Below are 15,467 nucleotides of genomic sequence, written 5' to 3'. Positions count from 1 at the left end.
AAGATTAAAAAACAAGTACAATAATATGAATACAATTCATTCAGTAACAAAGCAATAAACATAGTCCAGTCATATTCTTTAATAATGAGTAGCACCCCTCTACAAAAATAATTAGCCCCATTACATCTGGCTCGGAAATCTAAAACAAAGGTACTCAACAGGGGCAACCCTTCAGATGGCTAACCGTTTTTGCCCAATTCTCCACTGTGACGGGGCATGCGGACCGAAAATGACTATCCCAACGGACTGGTGGTCCGCCACCCCCCTCTCATCTTGCCCCTTTTCCCCACAGCTACCGCCTTGTCCTTGGAACGAGGAACCCGAGTCAGGCTGGCCGGATGACAACACCACGTTCGGCCCCATTAAGAACACGGACCAGGAAGACGAGACCCCGCCCCTCGACAGCGTCACCACGTCAAAAGGAGGAAGTACGAGAGACAGGACGGACGGCGTTTCCCTGGAGGTAGCGGACATCGTGGAAGACGGGTGGCGGTATCCGGAATCGAGAGAGACCGAGAGCGACACGCCAGGAGGCCAACGGTTAAACGCTTCGCCCCGCCACGTTCCCACGGGAGGAGCGTGGCTACAAGAGGTACGGGGCCGGGTAGCGGGTTGGGTCGGGCGGAGGAGTCAGCCCCGTGTATAAAGTGTACAGTCCTATGTATGGTACCCTACCTGCTCACGTGCACTCCTACCACTCCCCTTTGATTGAGAAGCGTGCACCGTATCACTGTTGTTTTCCCTCACTCCCGGCCCTTACAAGTGTTCCCAGTACCACACAAGTATCTGACTCAAGTTTCCTTTCTTTTCGGTACCGGAGTGGAACACGGAGTGGAGAGACGTCCCCTCCCTGAACACGACCGCCCTGACCACATACCGGGAACAGCCAATCTGGAGAAAGCTACCTTTTCTTTGGACCCTGCAGTGCTTGCTAGAGAACAAGCAACCCCCTAATGAAAAAGACTTACATACCAATAAAGCCTTCCCTGAAACCTTTACTCAATGCGCAAGTGTTTCTCTTTACCCCGACACCTACAGTCAGTCCCCGCTCAGTAGTCGAAACCCCGCACGTCCCGACCACCTCGGGACATCCACATATTCAACAAATAATGTGGGACGACAAATACAATAAATTGGCTAGTATCACTTCTCAGGATCCTAATCTCTGTTCCACAGTCCCAGATTCCCAGGCTACGACATAGCGGTAGATTCCACTTCCTTCTGCACCCATGGTCTATTGGACAACAAAATTACATGTTCTATGGATTCCATCACCTGGGGACAGAAAGGACAATACCCATCCGACTCTTTGGATGCACGCAGCCATTTTGCTGTAACTGAACAGACTGGCAAGGTTCCTATCCGGAATTTCATATATAATGTTTTGGCTACAGAAGGCACAATCGAGTCCAAATATCCTTCTAAGTTGTAGTCATCTTTGAACTCAAGAAAGGAGGCTGTGAAGATACCCACCCTATAATGCCCTAAAATCAGATTCAGTATAGCGCCAGTGTTTCTTTTGAGAACCCCATGGCTTTAGTGGGAGTGTACCGGAGGTTCCCACACCACATCTCAGTCAATCGACGTTTTACAATCCCGAGGCAGGGGATCTTAGAAGCCCCAGAACATCCTCCAGTTCCTGTTGGTATGGCAAAAGTTCTGGGGTCGCCCAGATCATGCGATAACATAATAACAGTCTAAGCCCCACTTTGTTGGAAAGAGATCTGGGGCCTAGGTCAAGCCATAGGGGAATAAGCAGGGTACTGGTGGGGAGGTTAATAAGGAGCCACAGAAAACAATTTTCGATTATCTCCAGACTGCTAACATCATTATGGACCCAGAGTTCCCCAACATAGAGGGTTTGCCCTTGTGATTGTAGATTTGGAGAGCTGGGATACAGGACGAAGTGAAGAGCCTAGTTGTAACCTCACAATACCCGCAGTATGTTGTTCCTGGTTGAGTCTACACTTTCCAATGTGGGCTAACTCAGCGAGAGTGACGTCTAGATAATCAAATATGTAGACTCTCTCCATGGTGACACCATTTAAAGTCAGATGAGAACGGGTAGACAGGCAGGGTTAAAAACCATTTACTTAATTTTACTAGATTAATCTCCATGCCCCTCTGCTTGCAGAAGATCTCAAATGTATCCAAAAGCTTCTGTATCCCCATCAGAGATTTAGAAATCAATAGTGTGTCAGAGACAGAATGCCGGGTCAGCCAGTAGCAAACTTTGTTTTTAAGCTGTGAGGTGGATTTCTCCCCAGAAGGGCAAATAGGTCGTACCCACATAAGGGCAGCAATCGGGGATAGGCTCAAACAAAACTGGTTGGAGGAGGGTCGAAACTGTAAATGAAAGTCTAGTGCAGATTGCTCACAGAGCTAGACAGCCCTACTCGCCCTCACTGGTCTTCACCACTGCCCACAGGACTCGAAGCTCCCACGCTCTGTAAAGGCAAAGGCTATACACGGTTAGTGGTGGGGTACACCATAGGATTGTAAAGTCCTTATGATGGGGGCAGGACTTGCATCTGTAGGCCTGGCCAGGCCCAGCCAGTACTAGCGGGCTGAGCAGGAGCTGGATGCGGTAATGAGTCTTTGTACATAACAGATAAATGCAAAAGAATATCTTCTAGACTCCGAATCCTGTCCACAAAAAGAGTGACTCACGCTTTCACCAGGGATTTAAACTTCTCCAGGGCACATTCCCAGTCGGTGGTAGTGGCCTCAGAGTTGTTAAGATCTGTTCTTGCTTCTCCTCAAATGAAGCTAAGTGTGTGCATTCAAGTGGTTACTGGTTTATTCTATTACATGGTGAGCTTACTACGTTCATGCAATTCTAGAATCCTCTAATTTAAAGTATGAACAGTTGCGTCTTTAGGGAAGTCTGGTCAATTTTTTTTATGGAAGCCGCACGTGGGGCGTGACTAAGAAATAAGGTATTACTCACCCCAGCTGTGAGAAGAACCCATCAGTCTTCCTATGTTTTTCTTCCAGCTTTCAGGGTGTCACCCTATTGTCAGCACAGATGATTGTTCAAGGACTGTTTGGGTATATTGCAGAATGCCATATTGCATACTGTGTTATAAATGGATATTTATAACATGCCAGTTTTGTGGCTTTCTGGGGTATTGTATTAATGTGGAAACTTGTAATGGCAATGTTTTAGCTTTTATATTTTGGACAACAATGGTCTGAAGGTTAACTGTCTTGTGGCAGTTACATTTTTCAGTCGAGCGTAAGCGTACAATCTCTTATATACTTTAGTATACATATATTTCTGTGGGCCAAATGCCATTCTTGCTTCTCATTTGTTTGTTTCAATGTCCTTCAAAAATCCTTGGTTACTAGTGGCCATTCCTGCCTCTTTGTCCCTCCTTTTTCCTTCAAGGAGCACAGTATCATTATGCTTCGTTGTGTTGATCTACTCGTGGGGGGACTATTTTATTATGTTTTCTACCTCATGTTACACTGTGGCTGCTCAGACCCGTAGCTGCTTACATTTTATTGCAGCAATCACACTTACAGTTCCTTCCATGTGGCTGGCATCCTTTTGTAGTCTTCTGGAAGGCAGCTCCCAGGCTGGCTTGGAATGTACCAATTAATTATTTTTTATTTGCTTACTGTTACTATGGTGGCACTCAGATCTCGGTTTAATTATTATTAAGTGATACAGCCCAGGCCGTGGTTCGAACCATGTTCTCCAGCTCCAAAGTCAGCCGCGTTTTATGTTGAGCCACCCTTCGATTCGCTGCACAGTTGGTTTCAGATGCTACATGATTTGCCCGTCTCAAGGGTGTTTTTTTAGGTCGAAGCCTGGCGTTCACTGCACAAGCAGTGTCGCGCAGGCGAGAAATTTTGATCTCCAGTATGGGGCTTTAACCCGCCTCTCTCTTCCATTTGCTAGCTTCATAAATGGAGGCTAGCCATTGGAAGTGAGATGTGGCAATCATTCTCGGAGCAGATTCGTGGGCGTTCCTGTGTTTTTTAAGCTCCGCCCCCATTTTTTTTTTCCATGATGTTTGCGGACGGCATTTTTATCATGGAGCTGGAGAGGGCGGTCGCGAGTTGGAAGCTCGCCGCGGCATCAGTAGGTAAAGTCGCCGTATTTTGAAAACAGCCTTGCGCTGCCCTCCGACAAGCTCAACAAGATCCTGGGTGTTTCCTTTATTTTTTTTTTTCCATGATGTTTGCGGACGGCATTTTTATCATGGAGCTGGAGAGGGCGGTCGCGAGTTGGAAGCTCGCCGCGGCATCAGTAGGTAAAGTCGCCGTATTTTGAAAACAGCCTCGCGCTGCCCTTCGACAAGCTCAGCAAGATCCAGACCCTCAAGCTGGCTGCGCGCTACATCGACTTCCTCTACCAGGTGCTGCAGAGCGACGAGCTCGACTCCAAGATGGCCAGCTGCAGCTATGTGGCCCACGAGCGGCTCAGCTACGCCTTCTCGGTCTGGAGGATGGAGGGCGCCTGGTCCCTCTCCATGCTCGTAAACTGTGTATCTTTTTCAACTTTAGATTTCTTTGTTTTGGTTTTATGTTATGTAATAATTTACATTCGTTTCTAAAATACGAATATAATGTGCAATATTTTGTTTCTTAATTTGTGGTGTTTGCTTCGGTGCAGGAGAGGTGAGGGAGGGGCGGGTCGTAGTGAAGGTGGGGGGGGGCGTGTACAGTCGCTTCTCTGACTCGTGGCAGTGAGGCCGCCCCATGGTCAGTAACACAAGGTCAAAGATTCGGGGACACTAAAGTGGGAAGACATCAAAGGGTTAAAGTGCAGTGTTACCAATGTTTGTTTCTGATGTTAAGGATACATCTAAGCCTTTCTACTTCCGTGTCGCCTGACACGTCTCTCTGTAATTGGATCCTCGGCGCTCGTCTGTCCTCTGATGGGGTCCGTGTATAGCTGCTTAATGAATGTGAAACAGTCCGATGTTGGTCGTAGCGCTTTGTTACATGACCACCAGAGCCGTCTTTGCGACCCGGGTCTTTCCTCTGTGCCAGTCCGACCCTGGGTGGAGGAGTCGGAGGGTTACACGTCACGTGTACAATGCAACAAGGGCATTACTGGTGAATAACGCCCGCACGCTCAGGGCTGCCTCGCCTCACCCAGTGCTTCGAGTGCGCCTGCTACGGTGGGTGAGGGGACTCCCATAGCTGCCGTTCAGTGTAATTACCAGTGACATTCAACGACTATGAGTGACGCTTTCTCACGAGCAAAAGCAAGCCCTGAAGAGGAGGGAAACCTACAATTATCAGAAATGACACCCATTTGAGCAACGAGAATCTCTAGGCAGATCTAAAAAAATCTGCAAAGCACCAGATACCCCTGGACCCATGTCGCACTGCAGACAGTGACTCACCGTGCAATGCAGCGGTCTCAGCTGTAACTTTGGGCTGAAGGACGCCTCCTAAAAGTCAATTAAAGTCGGAAGCCAAAGGTGCAGAAGATTACGTAGAGGCCAAGTTTCACTTTGCTTCTGTGACATTTCCATAGTTTCACTGTGTACTCGGGTGTGACATTCTACAGCCAAATGTGTGACACTTCGAATTTATGGTGACAGAGAGTGGCACATGGTATGCGTGCTCAGGCTGGCATATGGGTAATTAATATGAGTCCTTTACCGTGTGGCACCAGAGTTCGTTTGATCATGTTATGAGACTGTGAAGACCCCTGCACAGTGCAACTACACACGATGCTATTGAAACTAAAGAGGAAATAATATACCTAGTAACCGCAAACATCCAAATCGCTTCACACATTATTAAACAATGGTCTCGTTAGTTCTGCACGAATGATGCAGTGAAGTGAAGTGCTGTGGTGTCAATGGCTGAACGTGCTGTACAAATACCAGTAATATAAAGTGACGTCAAACAATTGAAACACAATCTTCATAGCTTCCACGTTTCCCAGTTTCATATGTGATGTGCTATCCCAACCTAGGGCTTTTGTTAGAATTCTGGGACTTGTAGTCCTGTTTTATAAGGGAGGGAGTAAGACTACAAGTCCCAGAATTTAAAGAAAAAACGCAGACTTTAGCACCACATCACACATGGATTCATAGTCATTCAGCACCCTATTAATTATTTGCTCCTTTGCTGTACATGACTTTTCATTCCTCTGCATTAGTCAATGTGAATTAATACTGTAATTTTCAAAAATCGAGGGTTTCTGACTTGATTCTTCCTGAAACATTGCTTAATATTCATGAGTGTGTAAATGTAGCTGTTGCGCATTTGGAAACGGTAATTAGACGGTCCCGCCTGTCACTGCAGAGCCGGCATTGGATGGAGTAGACCTATGAACAGCAGCTTTCAAAAATAGAGGTGGGCAGATGGGCAAATTCATAGCGAACCAAGCCAGTATGGAGCCAGAGCTGTGTGTGTGTGTGTGTGTGTGGGGCTCTGCGTGTGTGTGTGTGTGTGTGGGGGGGGGGGAGGAGGGCTCTGTGTGTGTATGTGTGGGGCTCTGTGTGTGTGTGTGTGGCTCTGTGTGTGTGTGGGGGGGGCTCTGTGTGTGTGTGTGTGTGTGTGTGGGTCTGTGTGTTTGTGTGTGGCATTTGCGAGAGATTAAGTTATTGGCATTGTAAATGACAATGCCATTTATTTATCTGTTTTCAAAACCAACACATAAATAAACATTTTGTCATTTACAATGCCAATAGCTCTAACTTTTATACTCTGCACCAGAATCCTGATTCTCATTAATGTGTACAAAGTTTTTATTTGCATGATTGTTATTGGAAAGGTGGTTGCTCACCGTATGGGCAAATTGCACAAGTACTGAGGGTGCGCACCTAGAAAGGGAAAGTACTTAAGCTATTATTTGCTTCACCAAACCTTATATTGTAAAATGTTTTGGAGACCCCTACCTGTGTGTGAGCTTATTGATGAAATATACCGTTTTGCTGATCACTCCTGTTAATATTTAGAGCTTCATATTAGGTTCATAGCTGGGTACAATATTATCAATAAGTTTCTACTACATATAAGGAGAAGTAAACAGTGTTGGCCACATTTGCAGTGGTGCTGGTGTTCAGATCCACTCTGAAAAGAAGTTCTCCTACTAAAGACAGAGCTGCCCGTGATCTTTGCCACCCTCCTGCCTGAATCATTGAAACACAAAACTGAAAGCTGAGGCCTGCTCAGTGCATACACCGTGCTGATCTACTGAACTTGCCCTAGTTTTCAGCCTCTTGCTTTTTCAGCTCACCCTTGACTAACTAGTCACAGGGTGCGATGGGGTTAGTGAGGATCTTGGCCCTACCCACGCCTGTGACGAGATGGGAGACAGTGAGGTGATAGTCTGATTCATGGGTAGCAGTGCTTAATTTGAGTCAGTGATTTCCTGTGCTGGGCACCGGATCATAATTCTCAACACCAGCGCCAATGACGGTCAACTCCAAGGTGAATCGTAAATCCAGTATTTGTAAAGCACGAACTACTCACCTTTACAGGTCTCAAGGGGCTGGGGGCCGTTGTGGAAATTAAGTGAGCGATTGCCCAGAGTCACATGGTACTGAGCTGATCTGCCGCCGGAGCCAGGGATAGAACCATGAGCCCTGTACTCAGAAGTCAGCTGCCCTGGCTGCTGCACCACACCTCTCCACCTATGGTGACGATGTTTAATTTTCAGATGAGCACAATAATATTGTTTAATAATCCAATATATATTAAAAATGAATTATGCATGCCACCCACACCATTATTTTAGCTTTCGGTGGCCCCCGGAATAACCTGACTTGTAACACCTGTGTACATGTGTGATGGTTAGAAGTTGTGTTGGTACTATTATTGGGAGCACTGGCTGGGCAATTGGTTGTGCAGTTTGCAGTGGCCTCCTGATAAGGGCCCTGTCACGTACATTTTCACAAATTAAGCACCGATGGGTAGCCATCTGCACTACAGGAACAAAGCCTAAAACATCCAGGATATGGTTGTGAATTATGGTGCAGTGTGCCGCAAATGTGGTGGCACCTGCCCTTGGTAGGCCCCTGGGGTCATGGCTAGGAATTCGCCAGTCTTGGTCTGATGGCTACACAAGCACTTTTATATGCCTGCAAGCCAGCAAACACATTTACTGTCTCACCCTGTTTGCTGCCTGACCCTTGCTCAGCCTCCCATTTTTATTATATAGACCGTTTTTTAGGTCGAGCTTAGGAGCAGCGCCCATGCGTGCCTGCTCTGCGAGGCATGCTGTATTAGAGTATGCACTGGAAGCCCCGCCCACTCTCCGCACATATTTGTTATTGGCTTGGGTCATTATACTTCGTAAATGCTGGCTTCTGATTCGTAAAAAGGCTTGTTAGTCCCTCCTTGGTACCGCCTTGTCTGCATTTGTTACTGCCCATAACAACTGGACCTTTTACTTGGCTTGTTACATGGTCTGCATTATAAGTGGGTGAGCACTATTTTGTTTATTGACACTGATGGGGACAATGGCGGACGCTTTTCTTATAGAGCGCTATGCCGCTCTAATTTGCATGCTGAGCGCGGCACCCGCTTTAGGGTCACCACGCTCAGTTAAAAAATGTTTTTAAACCTTTGATGTTGAGCGTGGCCCACACTTTAGGGACACCGCACTCTGTTTATTTTTTTAAAACTTTAATACAGAGTGCGGCACCCGCTTCAGGAACACCGTGCTTTGTTTTTTTAACTTTAATAGTGAACGCTGCGCTCTGCAATACAATAAGTATTGCTTTTGCAAAACTTTGAACTATTGGTATTGTAAATGACGATGCCTTTTAATATAAAAGGCATTGCCATTTACAATGCTAATAGCTCAAAAACATTGTAAATGCTTGTTCATAAGGCATGCCACTAGATCTGGCTCCCCATTCCTAAACCATGGATGCAGTATACTACTTCTGGTAATTTGAGCAAAACTGTGCTGCGCTTAAATATTTCTGGTAATCTGGTACCAGCATTCCCAATCTGTTCAAGCAGTAATTGCATGGCCATAGGAGTGTTTGCAATAGTGAGTCTAGAGTCTTCAAATTGTGTTCAGGAATCAGCACTGACATATTCTCAATTACATATAATATCCTGAGTATCATGACCATTTTCGTAATAACTGTATGTCCTTTCAAGGGCATTTGGAACTTAGTAGTTTCCATAATTTGACGACCAAAAACCTTGGCATTTGTCCAGTATTCCTCTGCCATGTCCTGGCTTATTTAAATCCCTAGACGGAGTGACCACCTTCGAAAATAAGAGGGCATTTCACCCTGTCCCATGCTGAGTTTATGGTGTGTTTAGTCTCATGTTGTAAACATTTCAATATATCTGATTTTTGCATCCAGTATCAGTTATAACCTGTATATGTGTGAGAGAGGGAACTGTGAGGCCAACTAGTGTTTGGGAATTCATGTAGAGTTTCAGCATGGTTTAGATTGTAATGTTTAGTGTAAGTGTCTTAATGCATGCGCAATATCCTCAAATTCCATTGATTGTATAGGATCATTCAATAACACAAACAATATACAATAATGGCACTTGCACACTGGACACTTGGCAGTTGCAGTGGGCCGCCATCTTCCAATGATCGAAGGAATCAGGTATCAAATCACTTTACATGAGCACCAGTTGCGTTACACAAGGACATATTCATTTTTGTTAGGCACTGAGAGAATAAGTGATTTGCCCAGAATCACAGGATGTTGAGCGTCATTGCGGAGACTCAAACCCGGTTCCCCAGATTTGACATCGACCGCCCTAGTCGTTAGGCTAAATCCTCTCCCCAAATTTAAAAATTCCAACATGGCTACCACATTTATAAGCAACGCATTGGCCATCTTGAAAGAAGAAAGAAAAAAAAAAGAAAAAAATAAAGAATAGTCCACTATAGACAATACCATTCCAAACGACAGCCTGGTTTAGAAGCTTTAGTCGCACCAGATGTGGCGCACTGAAGATGAAATGAGCAGCATGCGAGAGGTCCAGTAGCACAGGTTGCAGTATGCTCTAAAAACATAAGAATAAAATGTAAGGAGAAGGAAAGAAATTAACGGGGTAAAGAAAAAGATCAACTAGAAAATGAAATGACTGGCTCACTGGCCACAGCAATGGAGTGCACCTGTATTCGGGCACTGATGCACAGGCTATCAAGCAATTAAATGAATACATGCTTATTGGCTTTCTTGAAACTTTTTATTACTGATTTACCTTTGACATAACTTTACCCAATGAAACAACCATACCTATATCCTTTAAAAATGACTTGTCATCATGACCAACCCTGATCCACTGTATTACCAGCGCTGGGAGGCCTCTTGGTAGCCATGCGCTTTACAAATACCTTTCCAATTCCAATTCCAATTGAGCATAAACTTTTCAGTAAGGCAACCATCAGGCATAGAATCATAAAATTACCAATATATAAAATTGCACCTGGCAAACAAAATACAAATCTTCCTCGGAGGCATTACCGAGTATTATCACAGTAAAAATATTTTACCTCCAGGATTTGTCAGTGGGAGTTGCCAACATCCAAACCCTTGCCTACTACGGTAATCTGCGATATCCCATGTAAAAAAAATCTATCTATATAGTGTAATAACAATCCACCATAAAATATGGCTTTAACATACAGTTTTCAGAATAAATAATCCTGGCCTACTGTCTTTGCCAGTTTTTCAATAGAAACATATCCGACACATGAATTTTTTTTTCCCTCCAATGGACCATCCTAGGCCTACTGCATCGAGCATAAGCTTTCCCACAAAAAAGCCACTAGTCATAAAATTAAAAGTATGTACAAAATGACACGTAACAAAACAAAATTACACGTAATAAAACCACTTTCGAAAAAAAGGTTAACAAGGAATATTACAAAAATAACCTTCCATTTTCAGGGTTTGTCAGTTCCCAACACTAAAACGCTTGCTTATTACAGTAATCTGTAAAAGTTTGTGTAACAGATTAGCTGTTTACAGCCTTTAAGGCAATTTAATAAGAATCCATACTTAAGGTCCTGCTGACTTTAACAAATACTTTTCACAATATATAAGCCAAGCCTGCTACCTTTCTATTACATTTTTAATATTAAACATATCAAACTTATGCTGTGGTTAACCCCTTCGCTGCGGCGGCAATTCCGCCGCAGCGCTAGGGGGGCCGAGCGGCGCTCGCATGCTCGTGACGGAACCGCTCCGTCACGAGCCTCGGTTGAGCTGTGCTCATGACGGAGCGGTTCCGCCATGGCCCCGCCCGCTCAATGGAACGTCCAGCGCAGGCGCGGAATTCGCGCAGCGCAGGCGCCCCGAGCGGGCCATGATGGAACCGCTCCGTCATGAGCGCAGCTCAACCGAGGCTCATGACGGAGCGGCTCCGTCATGAGCATGGAAGCAGTTAAATTATAAAAACAAATAAGTGCCTGGGCTCTCGTTGGTAGGCAGCTTGCACCAGCCCATTTCTCCTGTTAGCACCGCTTAAAACAGAACCATGAAAACGGGGAGTGTATGTGGAGCATGGCTAGAGCTGCAGACTTTCGAGCTGAGAAAACAGGTTTGAGTCTTGGCGTCAGCTCAACATTGTGTGATTCTGCACAAATCACGTAATCTCCTGGGCCTACTATAAATGAATGTGTCCTTAACTGGTGCTCATAAAAAGGGCCGGAGTTGATGATTAAGTATCGGTGATGAGCACTGGAAACCACAGGCTCAAAATAAGCACTGGACATAACTTTTCACAGAGAACTTATAGCCTTTATCAGTGATTGGCATCATAACCAATTGACCTACTGCGTTTAGCATAAGATGCCCCATAGGTTAACTATCAGACTTATAGTCACAGAATGACACATATATAGAAAATTAGAGTCAGAAAAACAAAATACAGCCCTTCTAAAAGGGCACTACAAGGTTTATCACAGTGCACCTCTTCTAGGCCCAGGGCAGGGCTTGTAAAAGTGGGTATTCATTACCCAAAACCTTGGTTGCTATGGTAATTTATGAGATTCCATGAAAAACCTCTAATTAAAGGCTTTAACATAGTGTTCTAACAATCCACTCCTAAATGCCTATTTGCCTAACATATCCTTTTCACAACAAATCAGGCCTACCGCCTTTGTCATAAGTTTTCATAATAAACATAACAGACGTGACATCGGACATATGTGAACAAAACCAACGAGGCCTATAGTCTTTATCAGTAGTTGGTCGCCATAACCAACTCAGGCTTACTGTAATGGGCATTCCAACAAGGCAATTATTAGGCATTCAGTATTAAAATACAATATATACAAAACTGCATGCAAAAAAATATCCGCCTAAGAGGGGCTAATAAGGATTATCAAAGAACAAACCGTCTCCATGCATGGCTTGTCTGAGTGAGTAATCCTCACAGGACCCATGTCCATTACTGTAATGCGTTACAAAATACCGCTCTGTAGACTTTAGCAGTGCAACAACAATCCACCCATGAATGACTGTTGGCTTTAACATAATGCTCTTTGCAATACACCTCGTCTATTGCCTTTGTCGTAACTTAAAATAATAAACAGATCAAGCACATAGTTGTGATCACTTGATTGACACTAAAACCAAATCAGTCCTGCAGTTAGGACTTTTTACAAGCGAAGCATCCAACGTCTGCCCAATCAGTGGTGCTTCTGAATGTTCTTTTCTGTTGCTCACTCAAGGTCTGGCTACAGCGGCTTTATCAAATCAGAAATTAAAAAAAGGCTCAATGAAAAAAGAAAAAAAAATCACTCGACCAAGAAAAGGCATTGAATGGGCGCAAGGACTAACTACACGGCGGGAAAATGTAGTATACTTTTAATCAGTGTTGCTTGAGTTGTTAGGACCCCTACCTACCCCGCCCTCTTGTAACTTTTAAATCCCTTGACCAATATGCACCAAATTTGACATGTTGAAAGGAAGGTTGATATTTGAAGGCAGCTTGTCCTAAGTTTGGTTCATTTACGTCAGGGGAGGGCCACACACATTTAAAGGTGCAAAAATGGAGATCCATGGCATGAGGGATCATTCTAAACTATGATTACTATAACTAACACTGCAGAATGGTTTACAGACCTGGCCTTTTGCTCCACACAATCCCTAATCCCAAAAAGGCGTAGACCCAAAGACATACGGGGCCCGTATAGGACTTACATGGCACAAAAGAGCGGCCAGAATCGGAGAGGGATAGAGTTGTACGCTTTGAATAAAAACAGAAGACATACGCTTTTAATGGCGATGGTTTATATATGAGCCTATGCTCCTCACAACATTGGAAACGCATGGAATAGCAACGTGCATATGTATCGACATTGAAAGTTGGTGTTGTATGACAATAATATCCAGCAAAAAGGTACATGGGATCAAAATGTTATTGTTACATAGTTGCACTGTAATGCTTGTCTGACTGCATGCAAGAGAAAATTAAATAAATAAAGTTTTAAAAAAATACTGTTACCAATGCTAAAAAATTTACCAACAACTGCACTGAATCCAGAATGGATACAATGGGTAAATTCTGTTGCTACAGACAAAGTAAAATACTATTTTGACCCGGAAATGAAAGAATTAAAATATCTAGAATATGAGAGAGAATACCCTCTGCCAATCGACATTCTGCCTTTACGACAGTACGCCTGTGTTATAATATACAGACGGTCATGCTCAACCCTCAGTTTGGGGAGAGCTGGCTTACAACGCCACATGCGAAATTGTAAAAGAAGTGTGGCGCGGAGGTAAATTAAGACCTCTACTTACAAAAACACACTCAGTGGAAAATAATTCAGAACAACAAACTGAAATAATAGCGTTAAAAATGGCGCTAGATAATGCCGATCGCGAATTCCCGACACTTATAGTGTGCGATTCGTATTACTGCGTCAAATCATACAATAACGATTTACAGAAATGGATTCAAAACGGTTACAAAGATGACACAGGTGCAACAATAAAGCAAAAAGTGCTTTGGGAACAAGTAGTTCTTTTACAGAAAGAACTACCAAAAACTCACGTGATACATTCACTGAGTCATCAGCGTGATGGCGTTCACGTTGCAGGGAATTCATTGGCTGAGACAGCCACAGCGGTAGCAACTAAATCGGCTTCCGTAGCTACAAAAAAGCGTGCAGTAAAATACATTGACGGGGAAACTGTGCTGGCAGTAAAAACGTCATCAAAAGGCGACTGCTCAGCGCTACCGATCAATTACCCACTCAATTATACATACATAATCGAAGCAAACTCAGTCCCTTTTGCTCGAATCCCTGGAGTGGGGGATAGAGTAATTCCAAACACGGACAGGAGAGGCTTGTTAATAGCAGACGCACATATGGGTGAGGGTCTCAGACACCTTAAGCTAAAAGATTCTCTGGAAGAATTACAATCAGTGTACTGGTGGCCAGGCATGAGCCTGCATCATCACATTTTTGTAAAAAACTGCCCAGACTGCAATAGAGATCGCAGTGGCGAGAGAAACTGTTTAATACCATGGCGTTTCACTCCAGAATGTATCAAATCAACAAAAAATAAAAACCAGTATGAATAATGCGTCACATTAACATGTAAAGACTATTTTCACTTATATAGTAGACCCCAACTTTCGGCTGACGTCGGAACTGTTATACAAAGATTTGCGAGTCTATAATGGCATATACGCTAGAAGCATGTTACGTTCTGACCAAAATCTTTCCTTTAGCTTTAAAACAGCTTATGGGGGGGCCTGGCCAGAATGAACATTGCATTGCGGGACTCTTCTCACTTCCTTCCTGAGGGAAACGGGATGGTGTAAAGAAAAAACCAAGGCATAAAGCAATCTATAACAGCAAAGGTATTAGGTTCAGGAGCTGGGAGGGTCAAACATTTAATAAATGTCCAACGTAGTCTAAATAACCTGCCAAGAAATTCTCTGAAAGGACTCAGTCCGTACGAACTATTGTTTGGGACTAGAATGTTAATCCAGGACTTAGATAGTCAGACTTCAGTGGTTAAAGAAAAATGCTTTGATATCAAAGATCGCTTGGCTATTTACAGGACTTAAATGAAACAAGAAAAGACCTGAGCAACATAAAGTTGAAACAGCAGCCAACAACCACTGAAGAAAAACCACCTGTCCCAGCAAGGCCTGTCTGGATTCCAAAAGTCGGGGATCTGGTCAGAGAAAAGATCGCGGTAAAGAAGGAATTTGGGCCTTCTTACAGAAAAGCAGTTCCTGTCTTGTCTATCAACGGGACAAGATCAGTAGTACTACCGCCCCTTGCTGGTAAAAAGGAGAACCGAGTCATATCCATCGACCTGGTTAAACCACAATCATGTGGCCGATAACAAATAGTAGGCCAAGTGGACTCCCAAGAAGTAGCAGAACACCAAAGTTTGCTACATCCACAGAGGTTCAAACTGAAAGACTGATCACATTTGGAAAATCTACAATGAAACAACAAGGACTATGCAACAAAGCAATGGAACTTGAACCTCTTAAAACCCAAATATAAGCTTTTCATCAAGAAAACAACA

General features: G+C 44.1%; 1 protein-coding gene across 2 annotated transcripts in view; it reads right to left on the bottom strand.

The window, feature by feature from the left end:
• ZNF646 (zinc finger protein 646) overlaps window positions 1-15,467 on the bottom strand; it is a 141,343-nt gene that overhangs the window by 93,336 nt on the left and 32,540 nt on the right. Inside the window, exon 2 of one of the 2 annotated variants that reach the window (XM_078652490.1) lies at window positions 9,855-9,963. The exons of the other annotated variant lie outside the window; for it this stretch is intronic. The gene's annotated coding sequence lies outside the window, so the exon portion shown is untranslated. The remainder of the gene's footprint in view (window positions 1-9,854; window positions 9,964-15,467) is intronic. 2 annotated transcript variants of the gene reach the window in all.

The sequence above is a fragment of the Lissotriton helveticus genome, chromosome 7, assembly GCF_964261635.1.
Source record: "Lissotriton helveticus chromosome 7, aLisHel1.1, whole genome shotgun sequence".
In the NCBI taxonomy this organism is placed as follows: Eukaryota; Metazoa; Chordata; class Amphibia; order Caudata; family Salamandridae; genus Lissotriton; species Lissotriton helveticus.
This window is presented reverse-complemented; position numbering and strand designations above follow the sequence as displayed.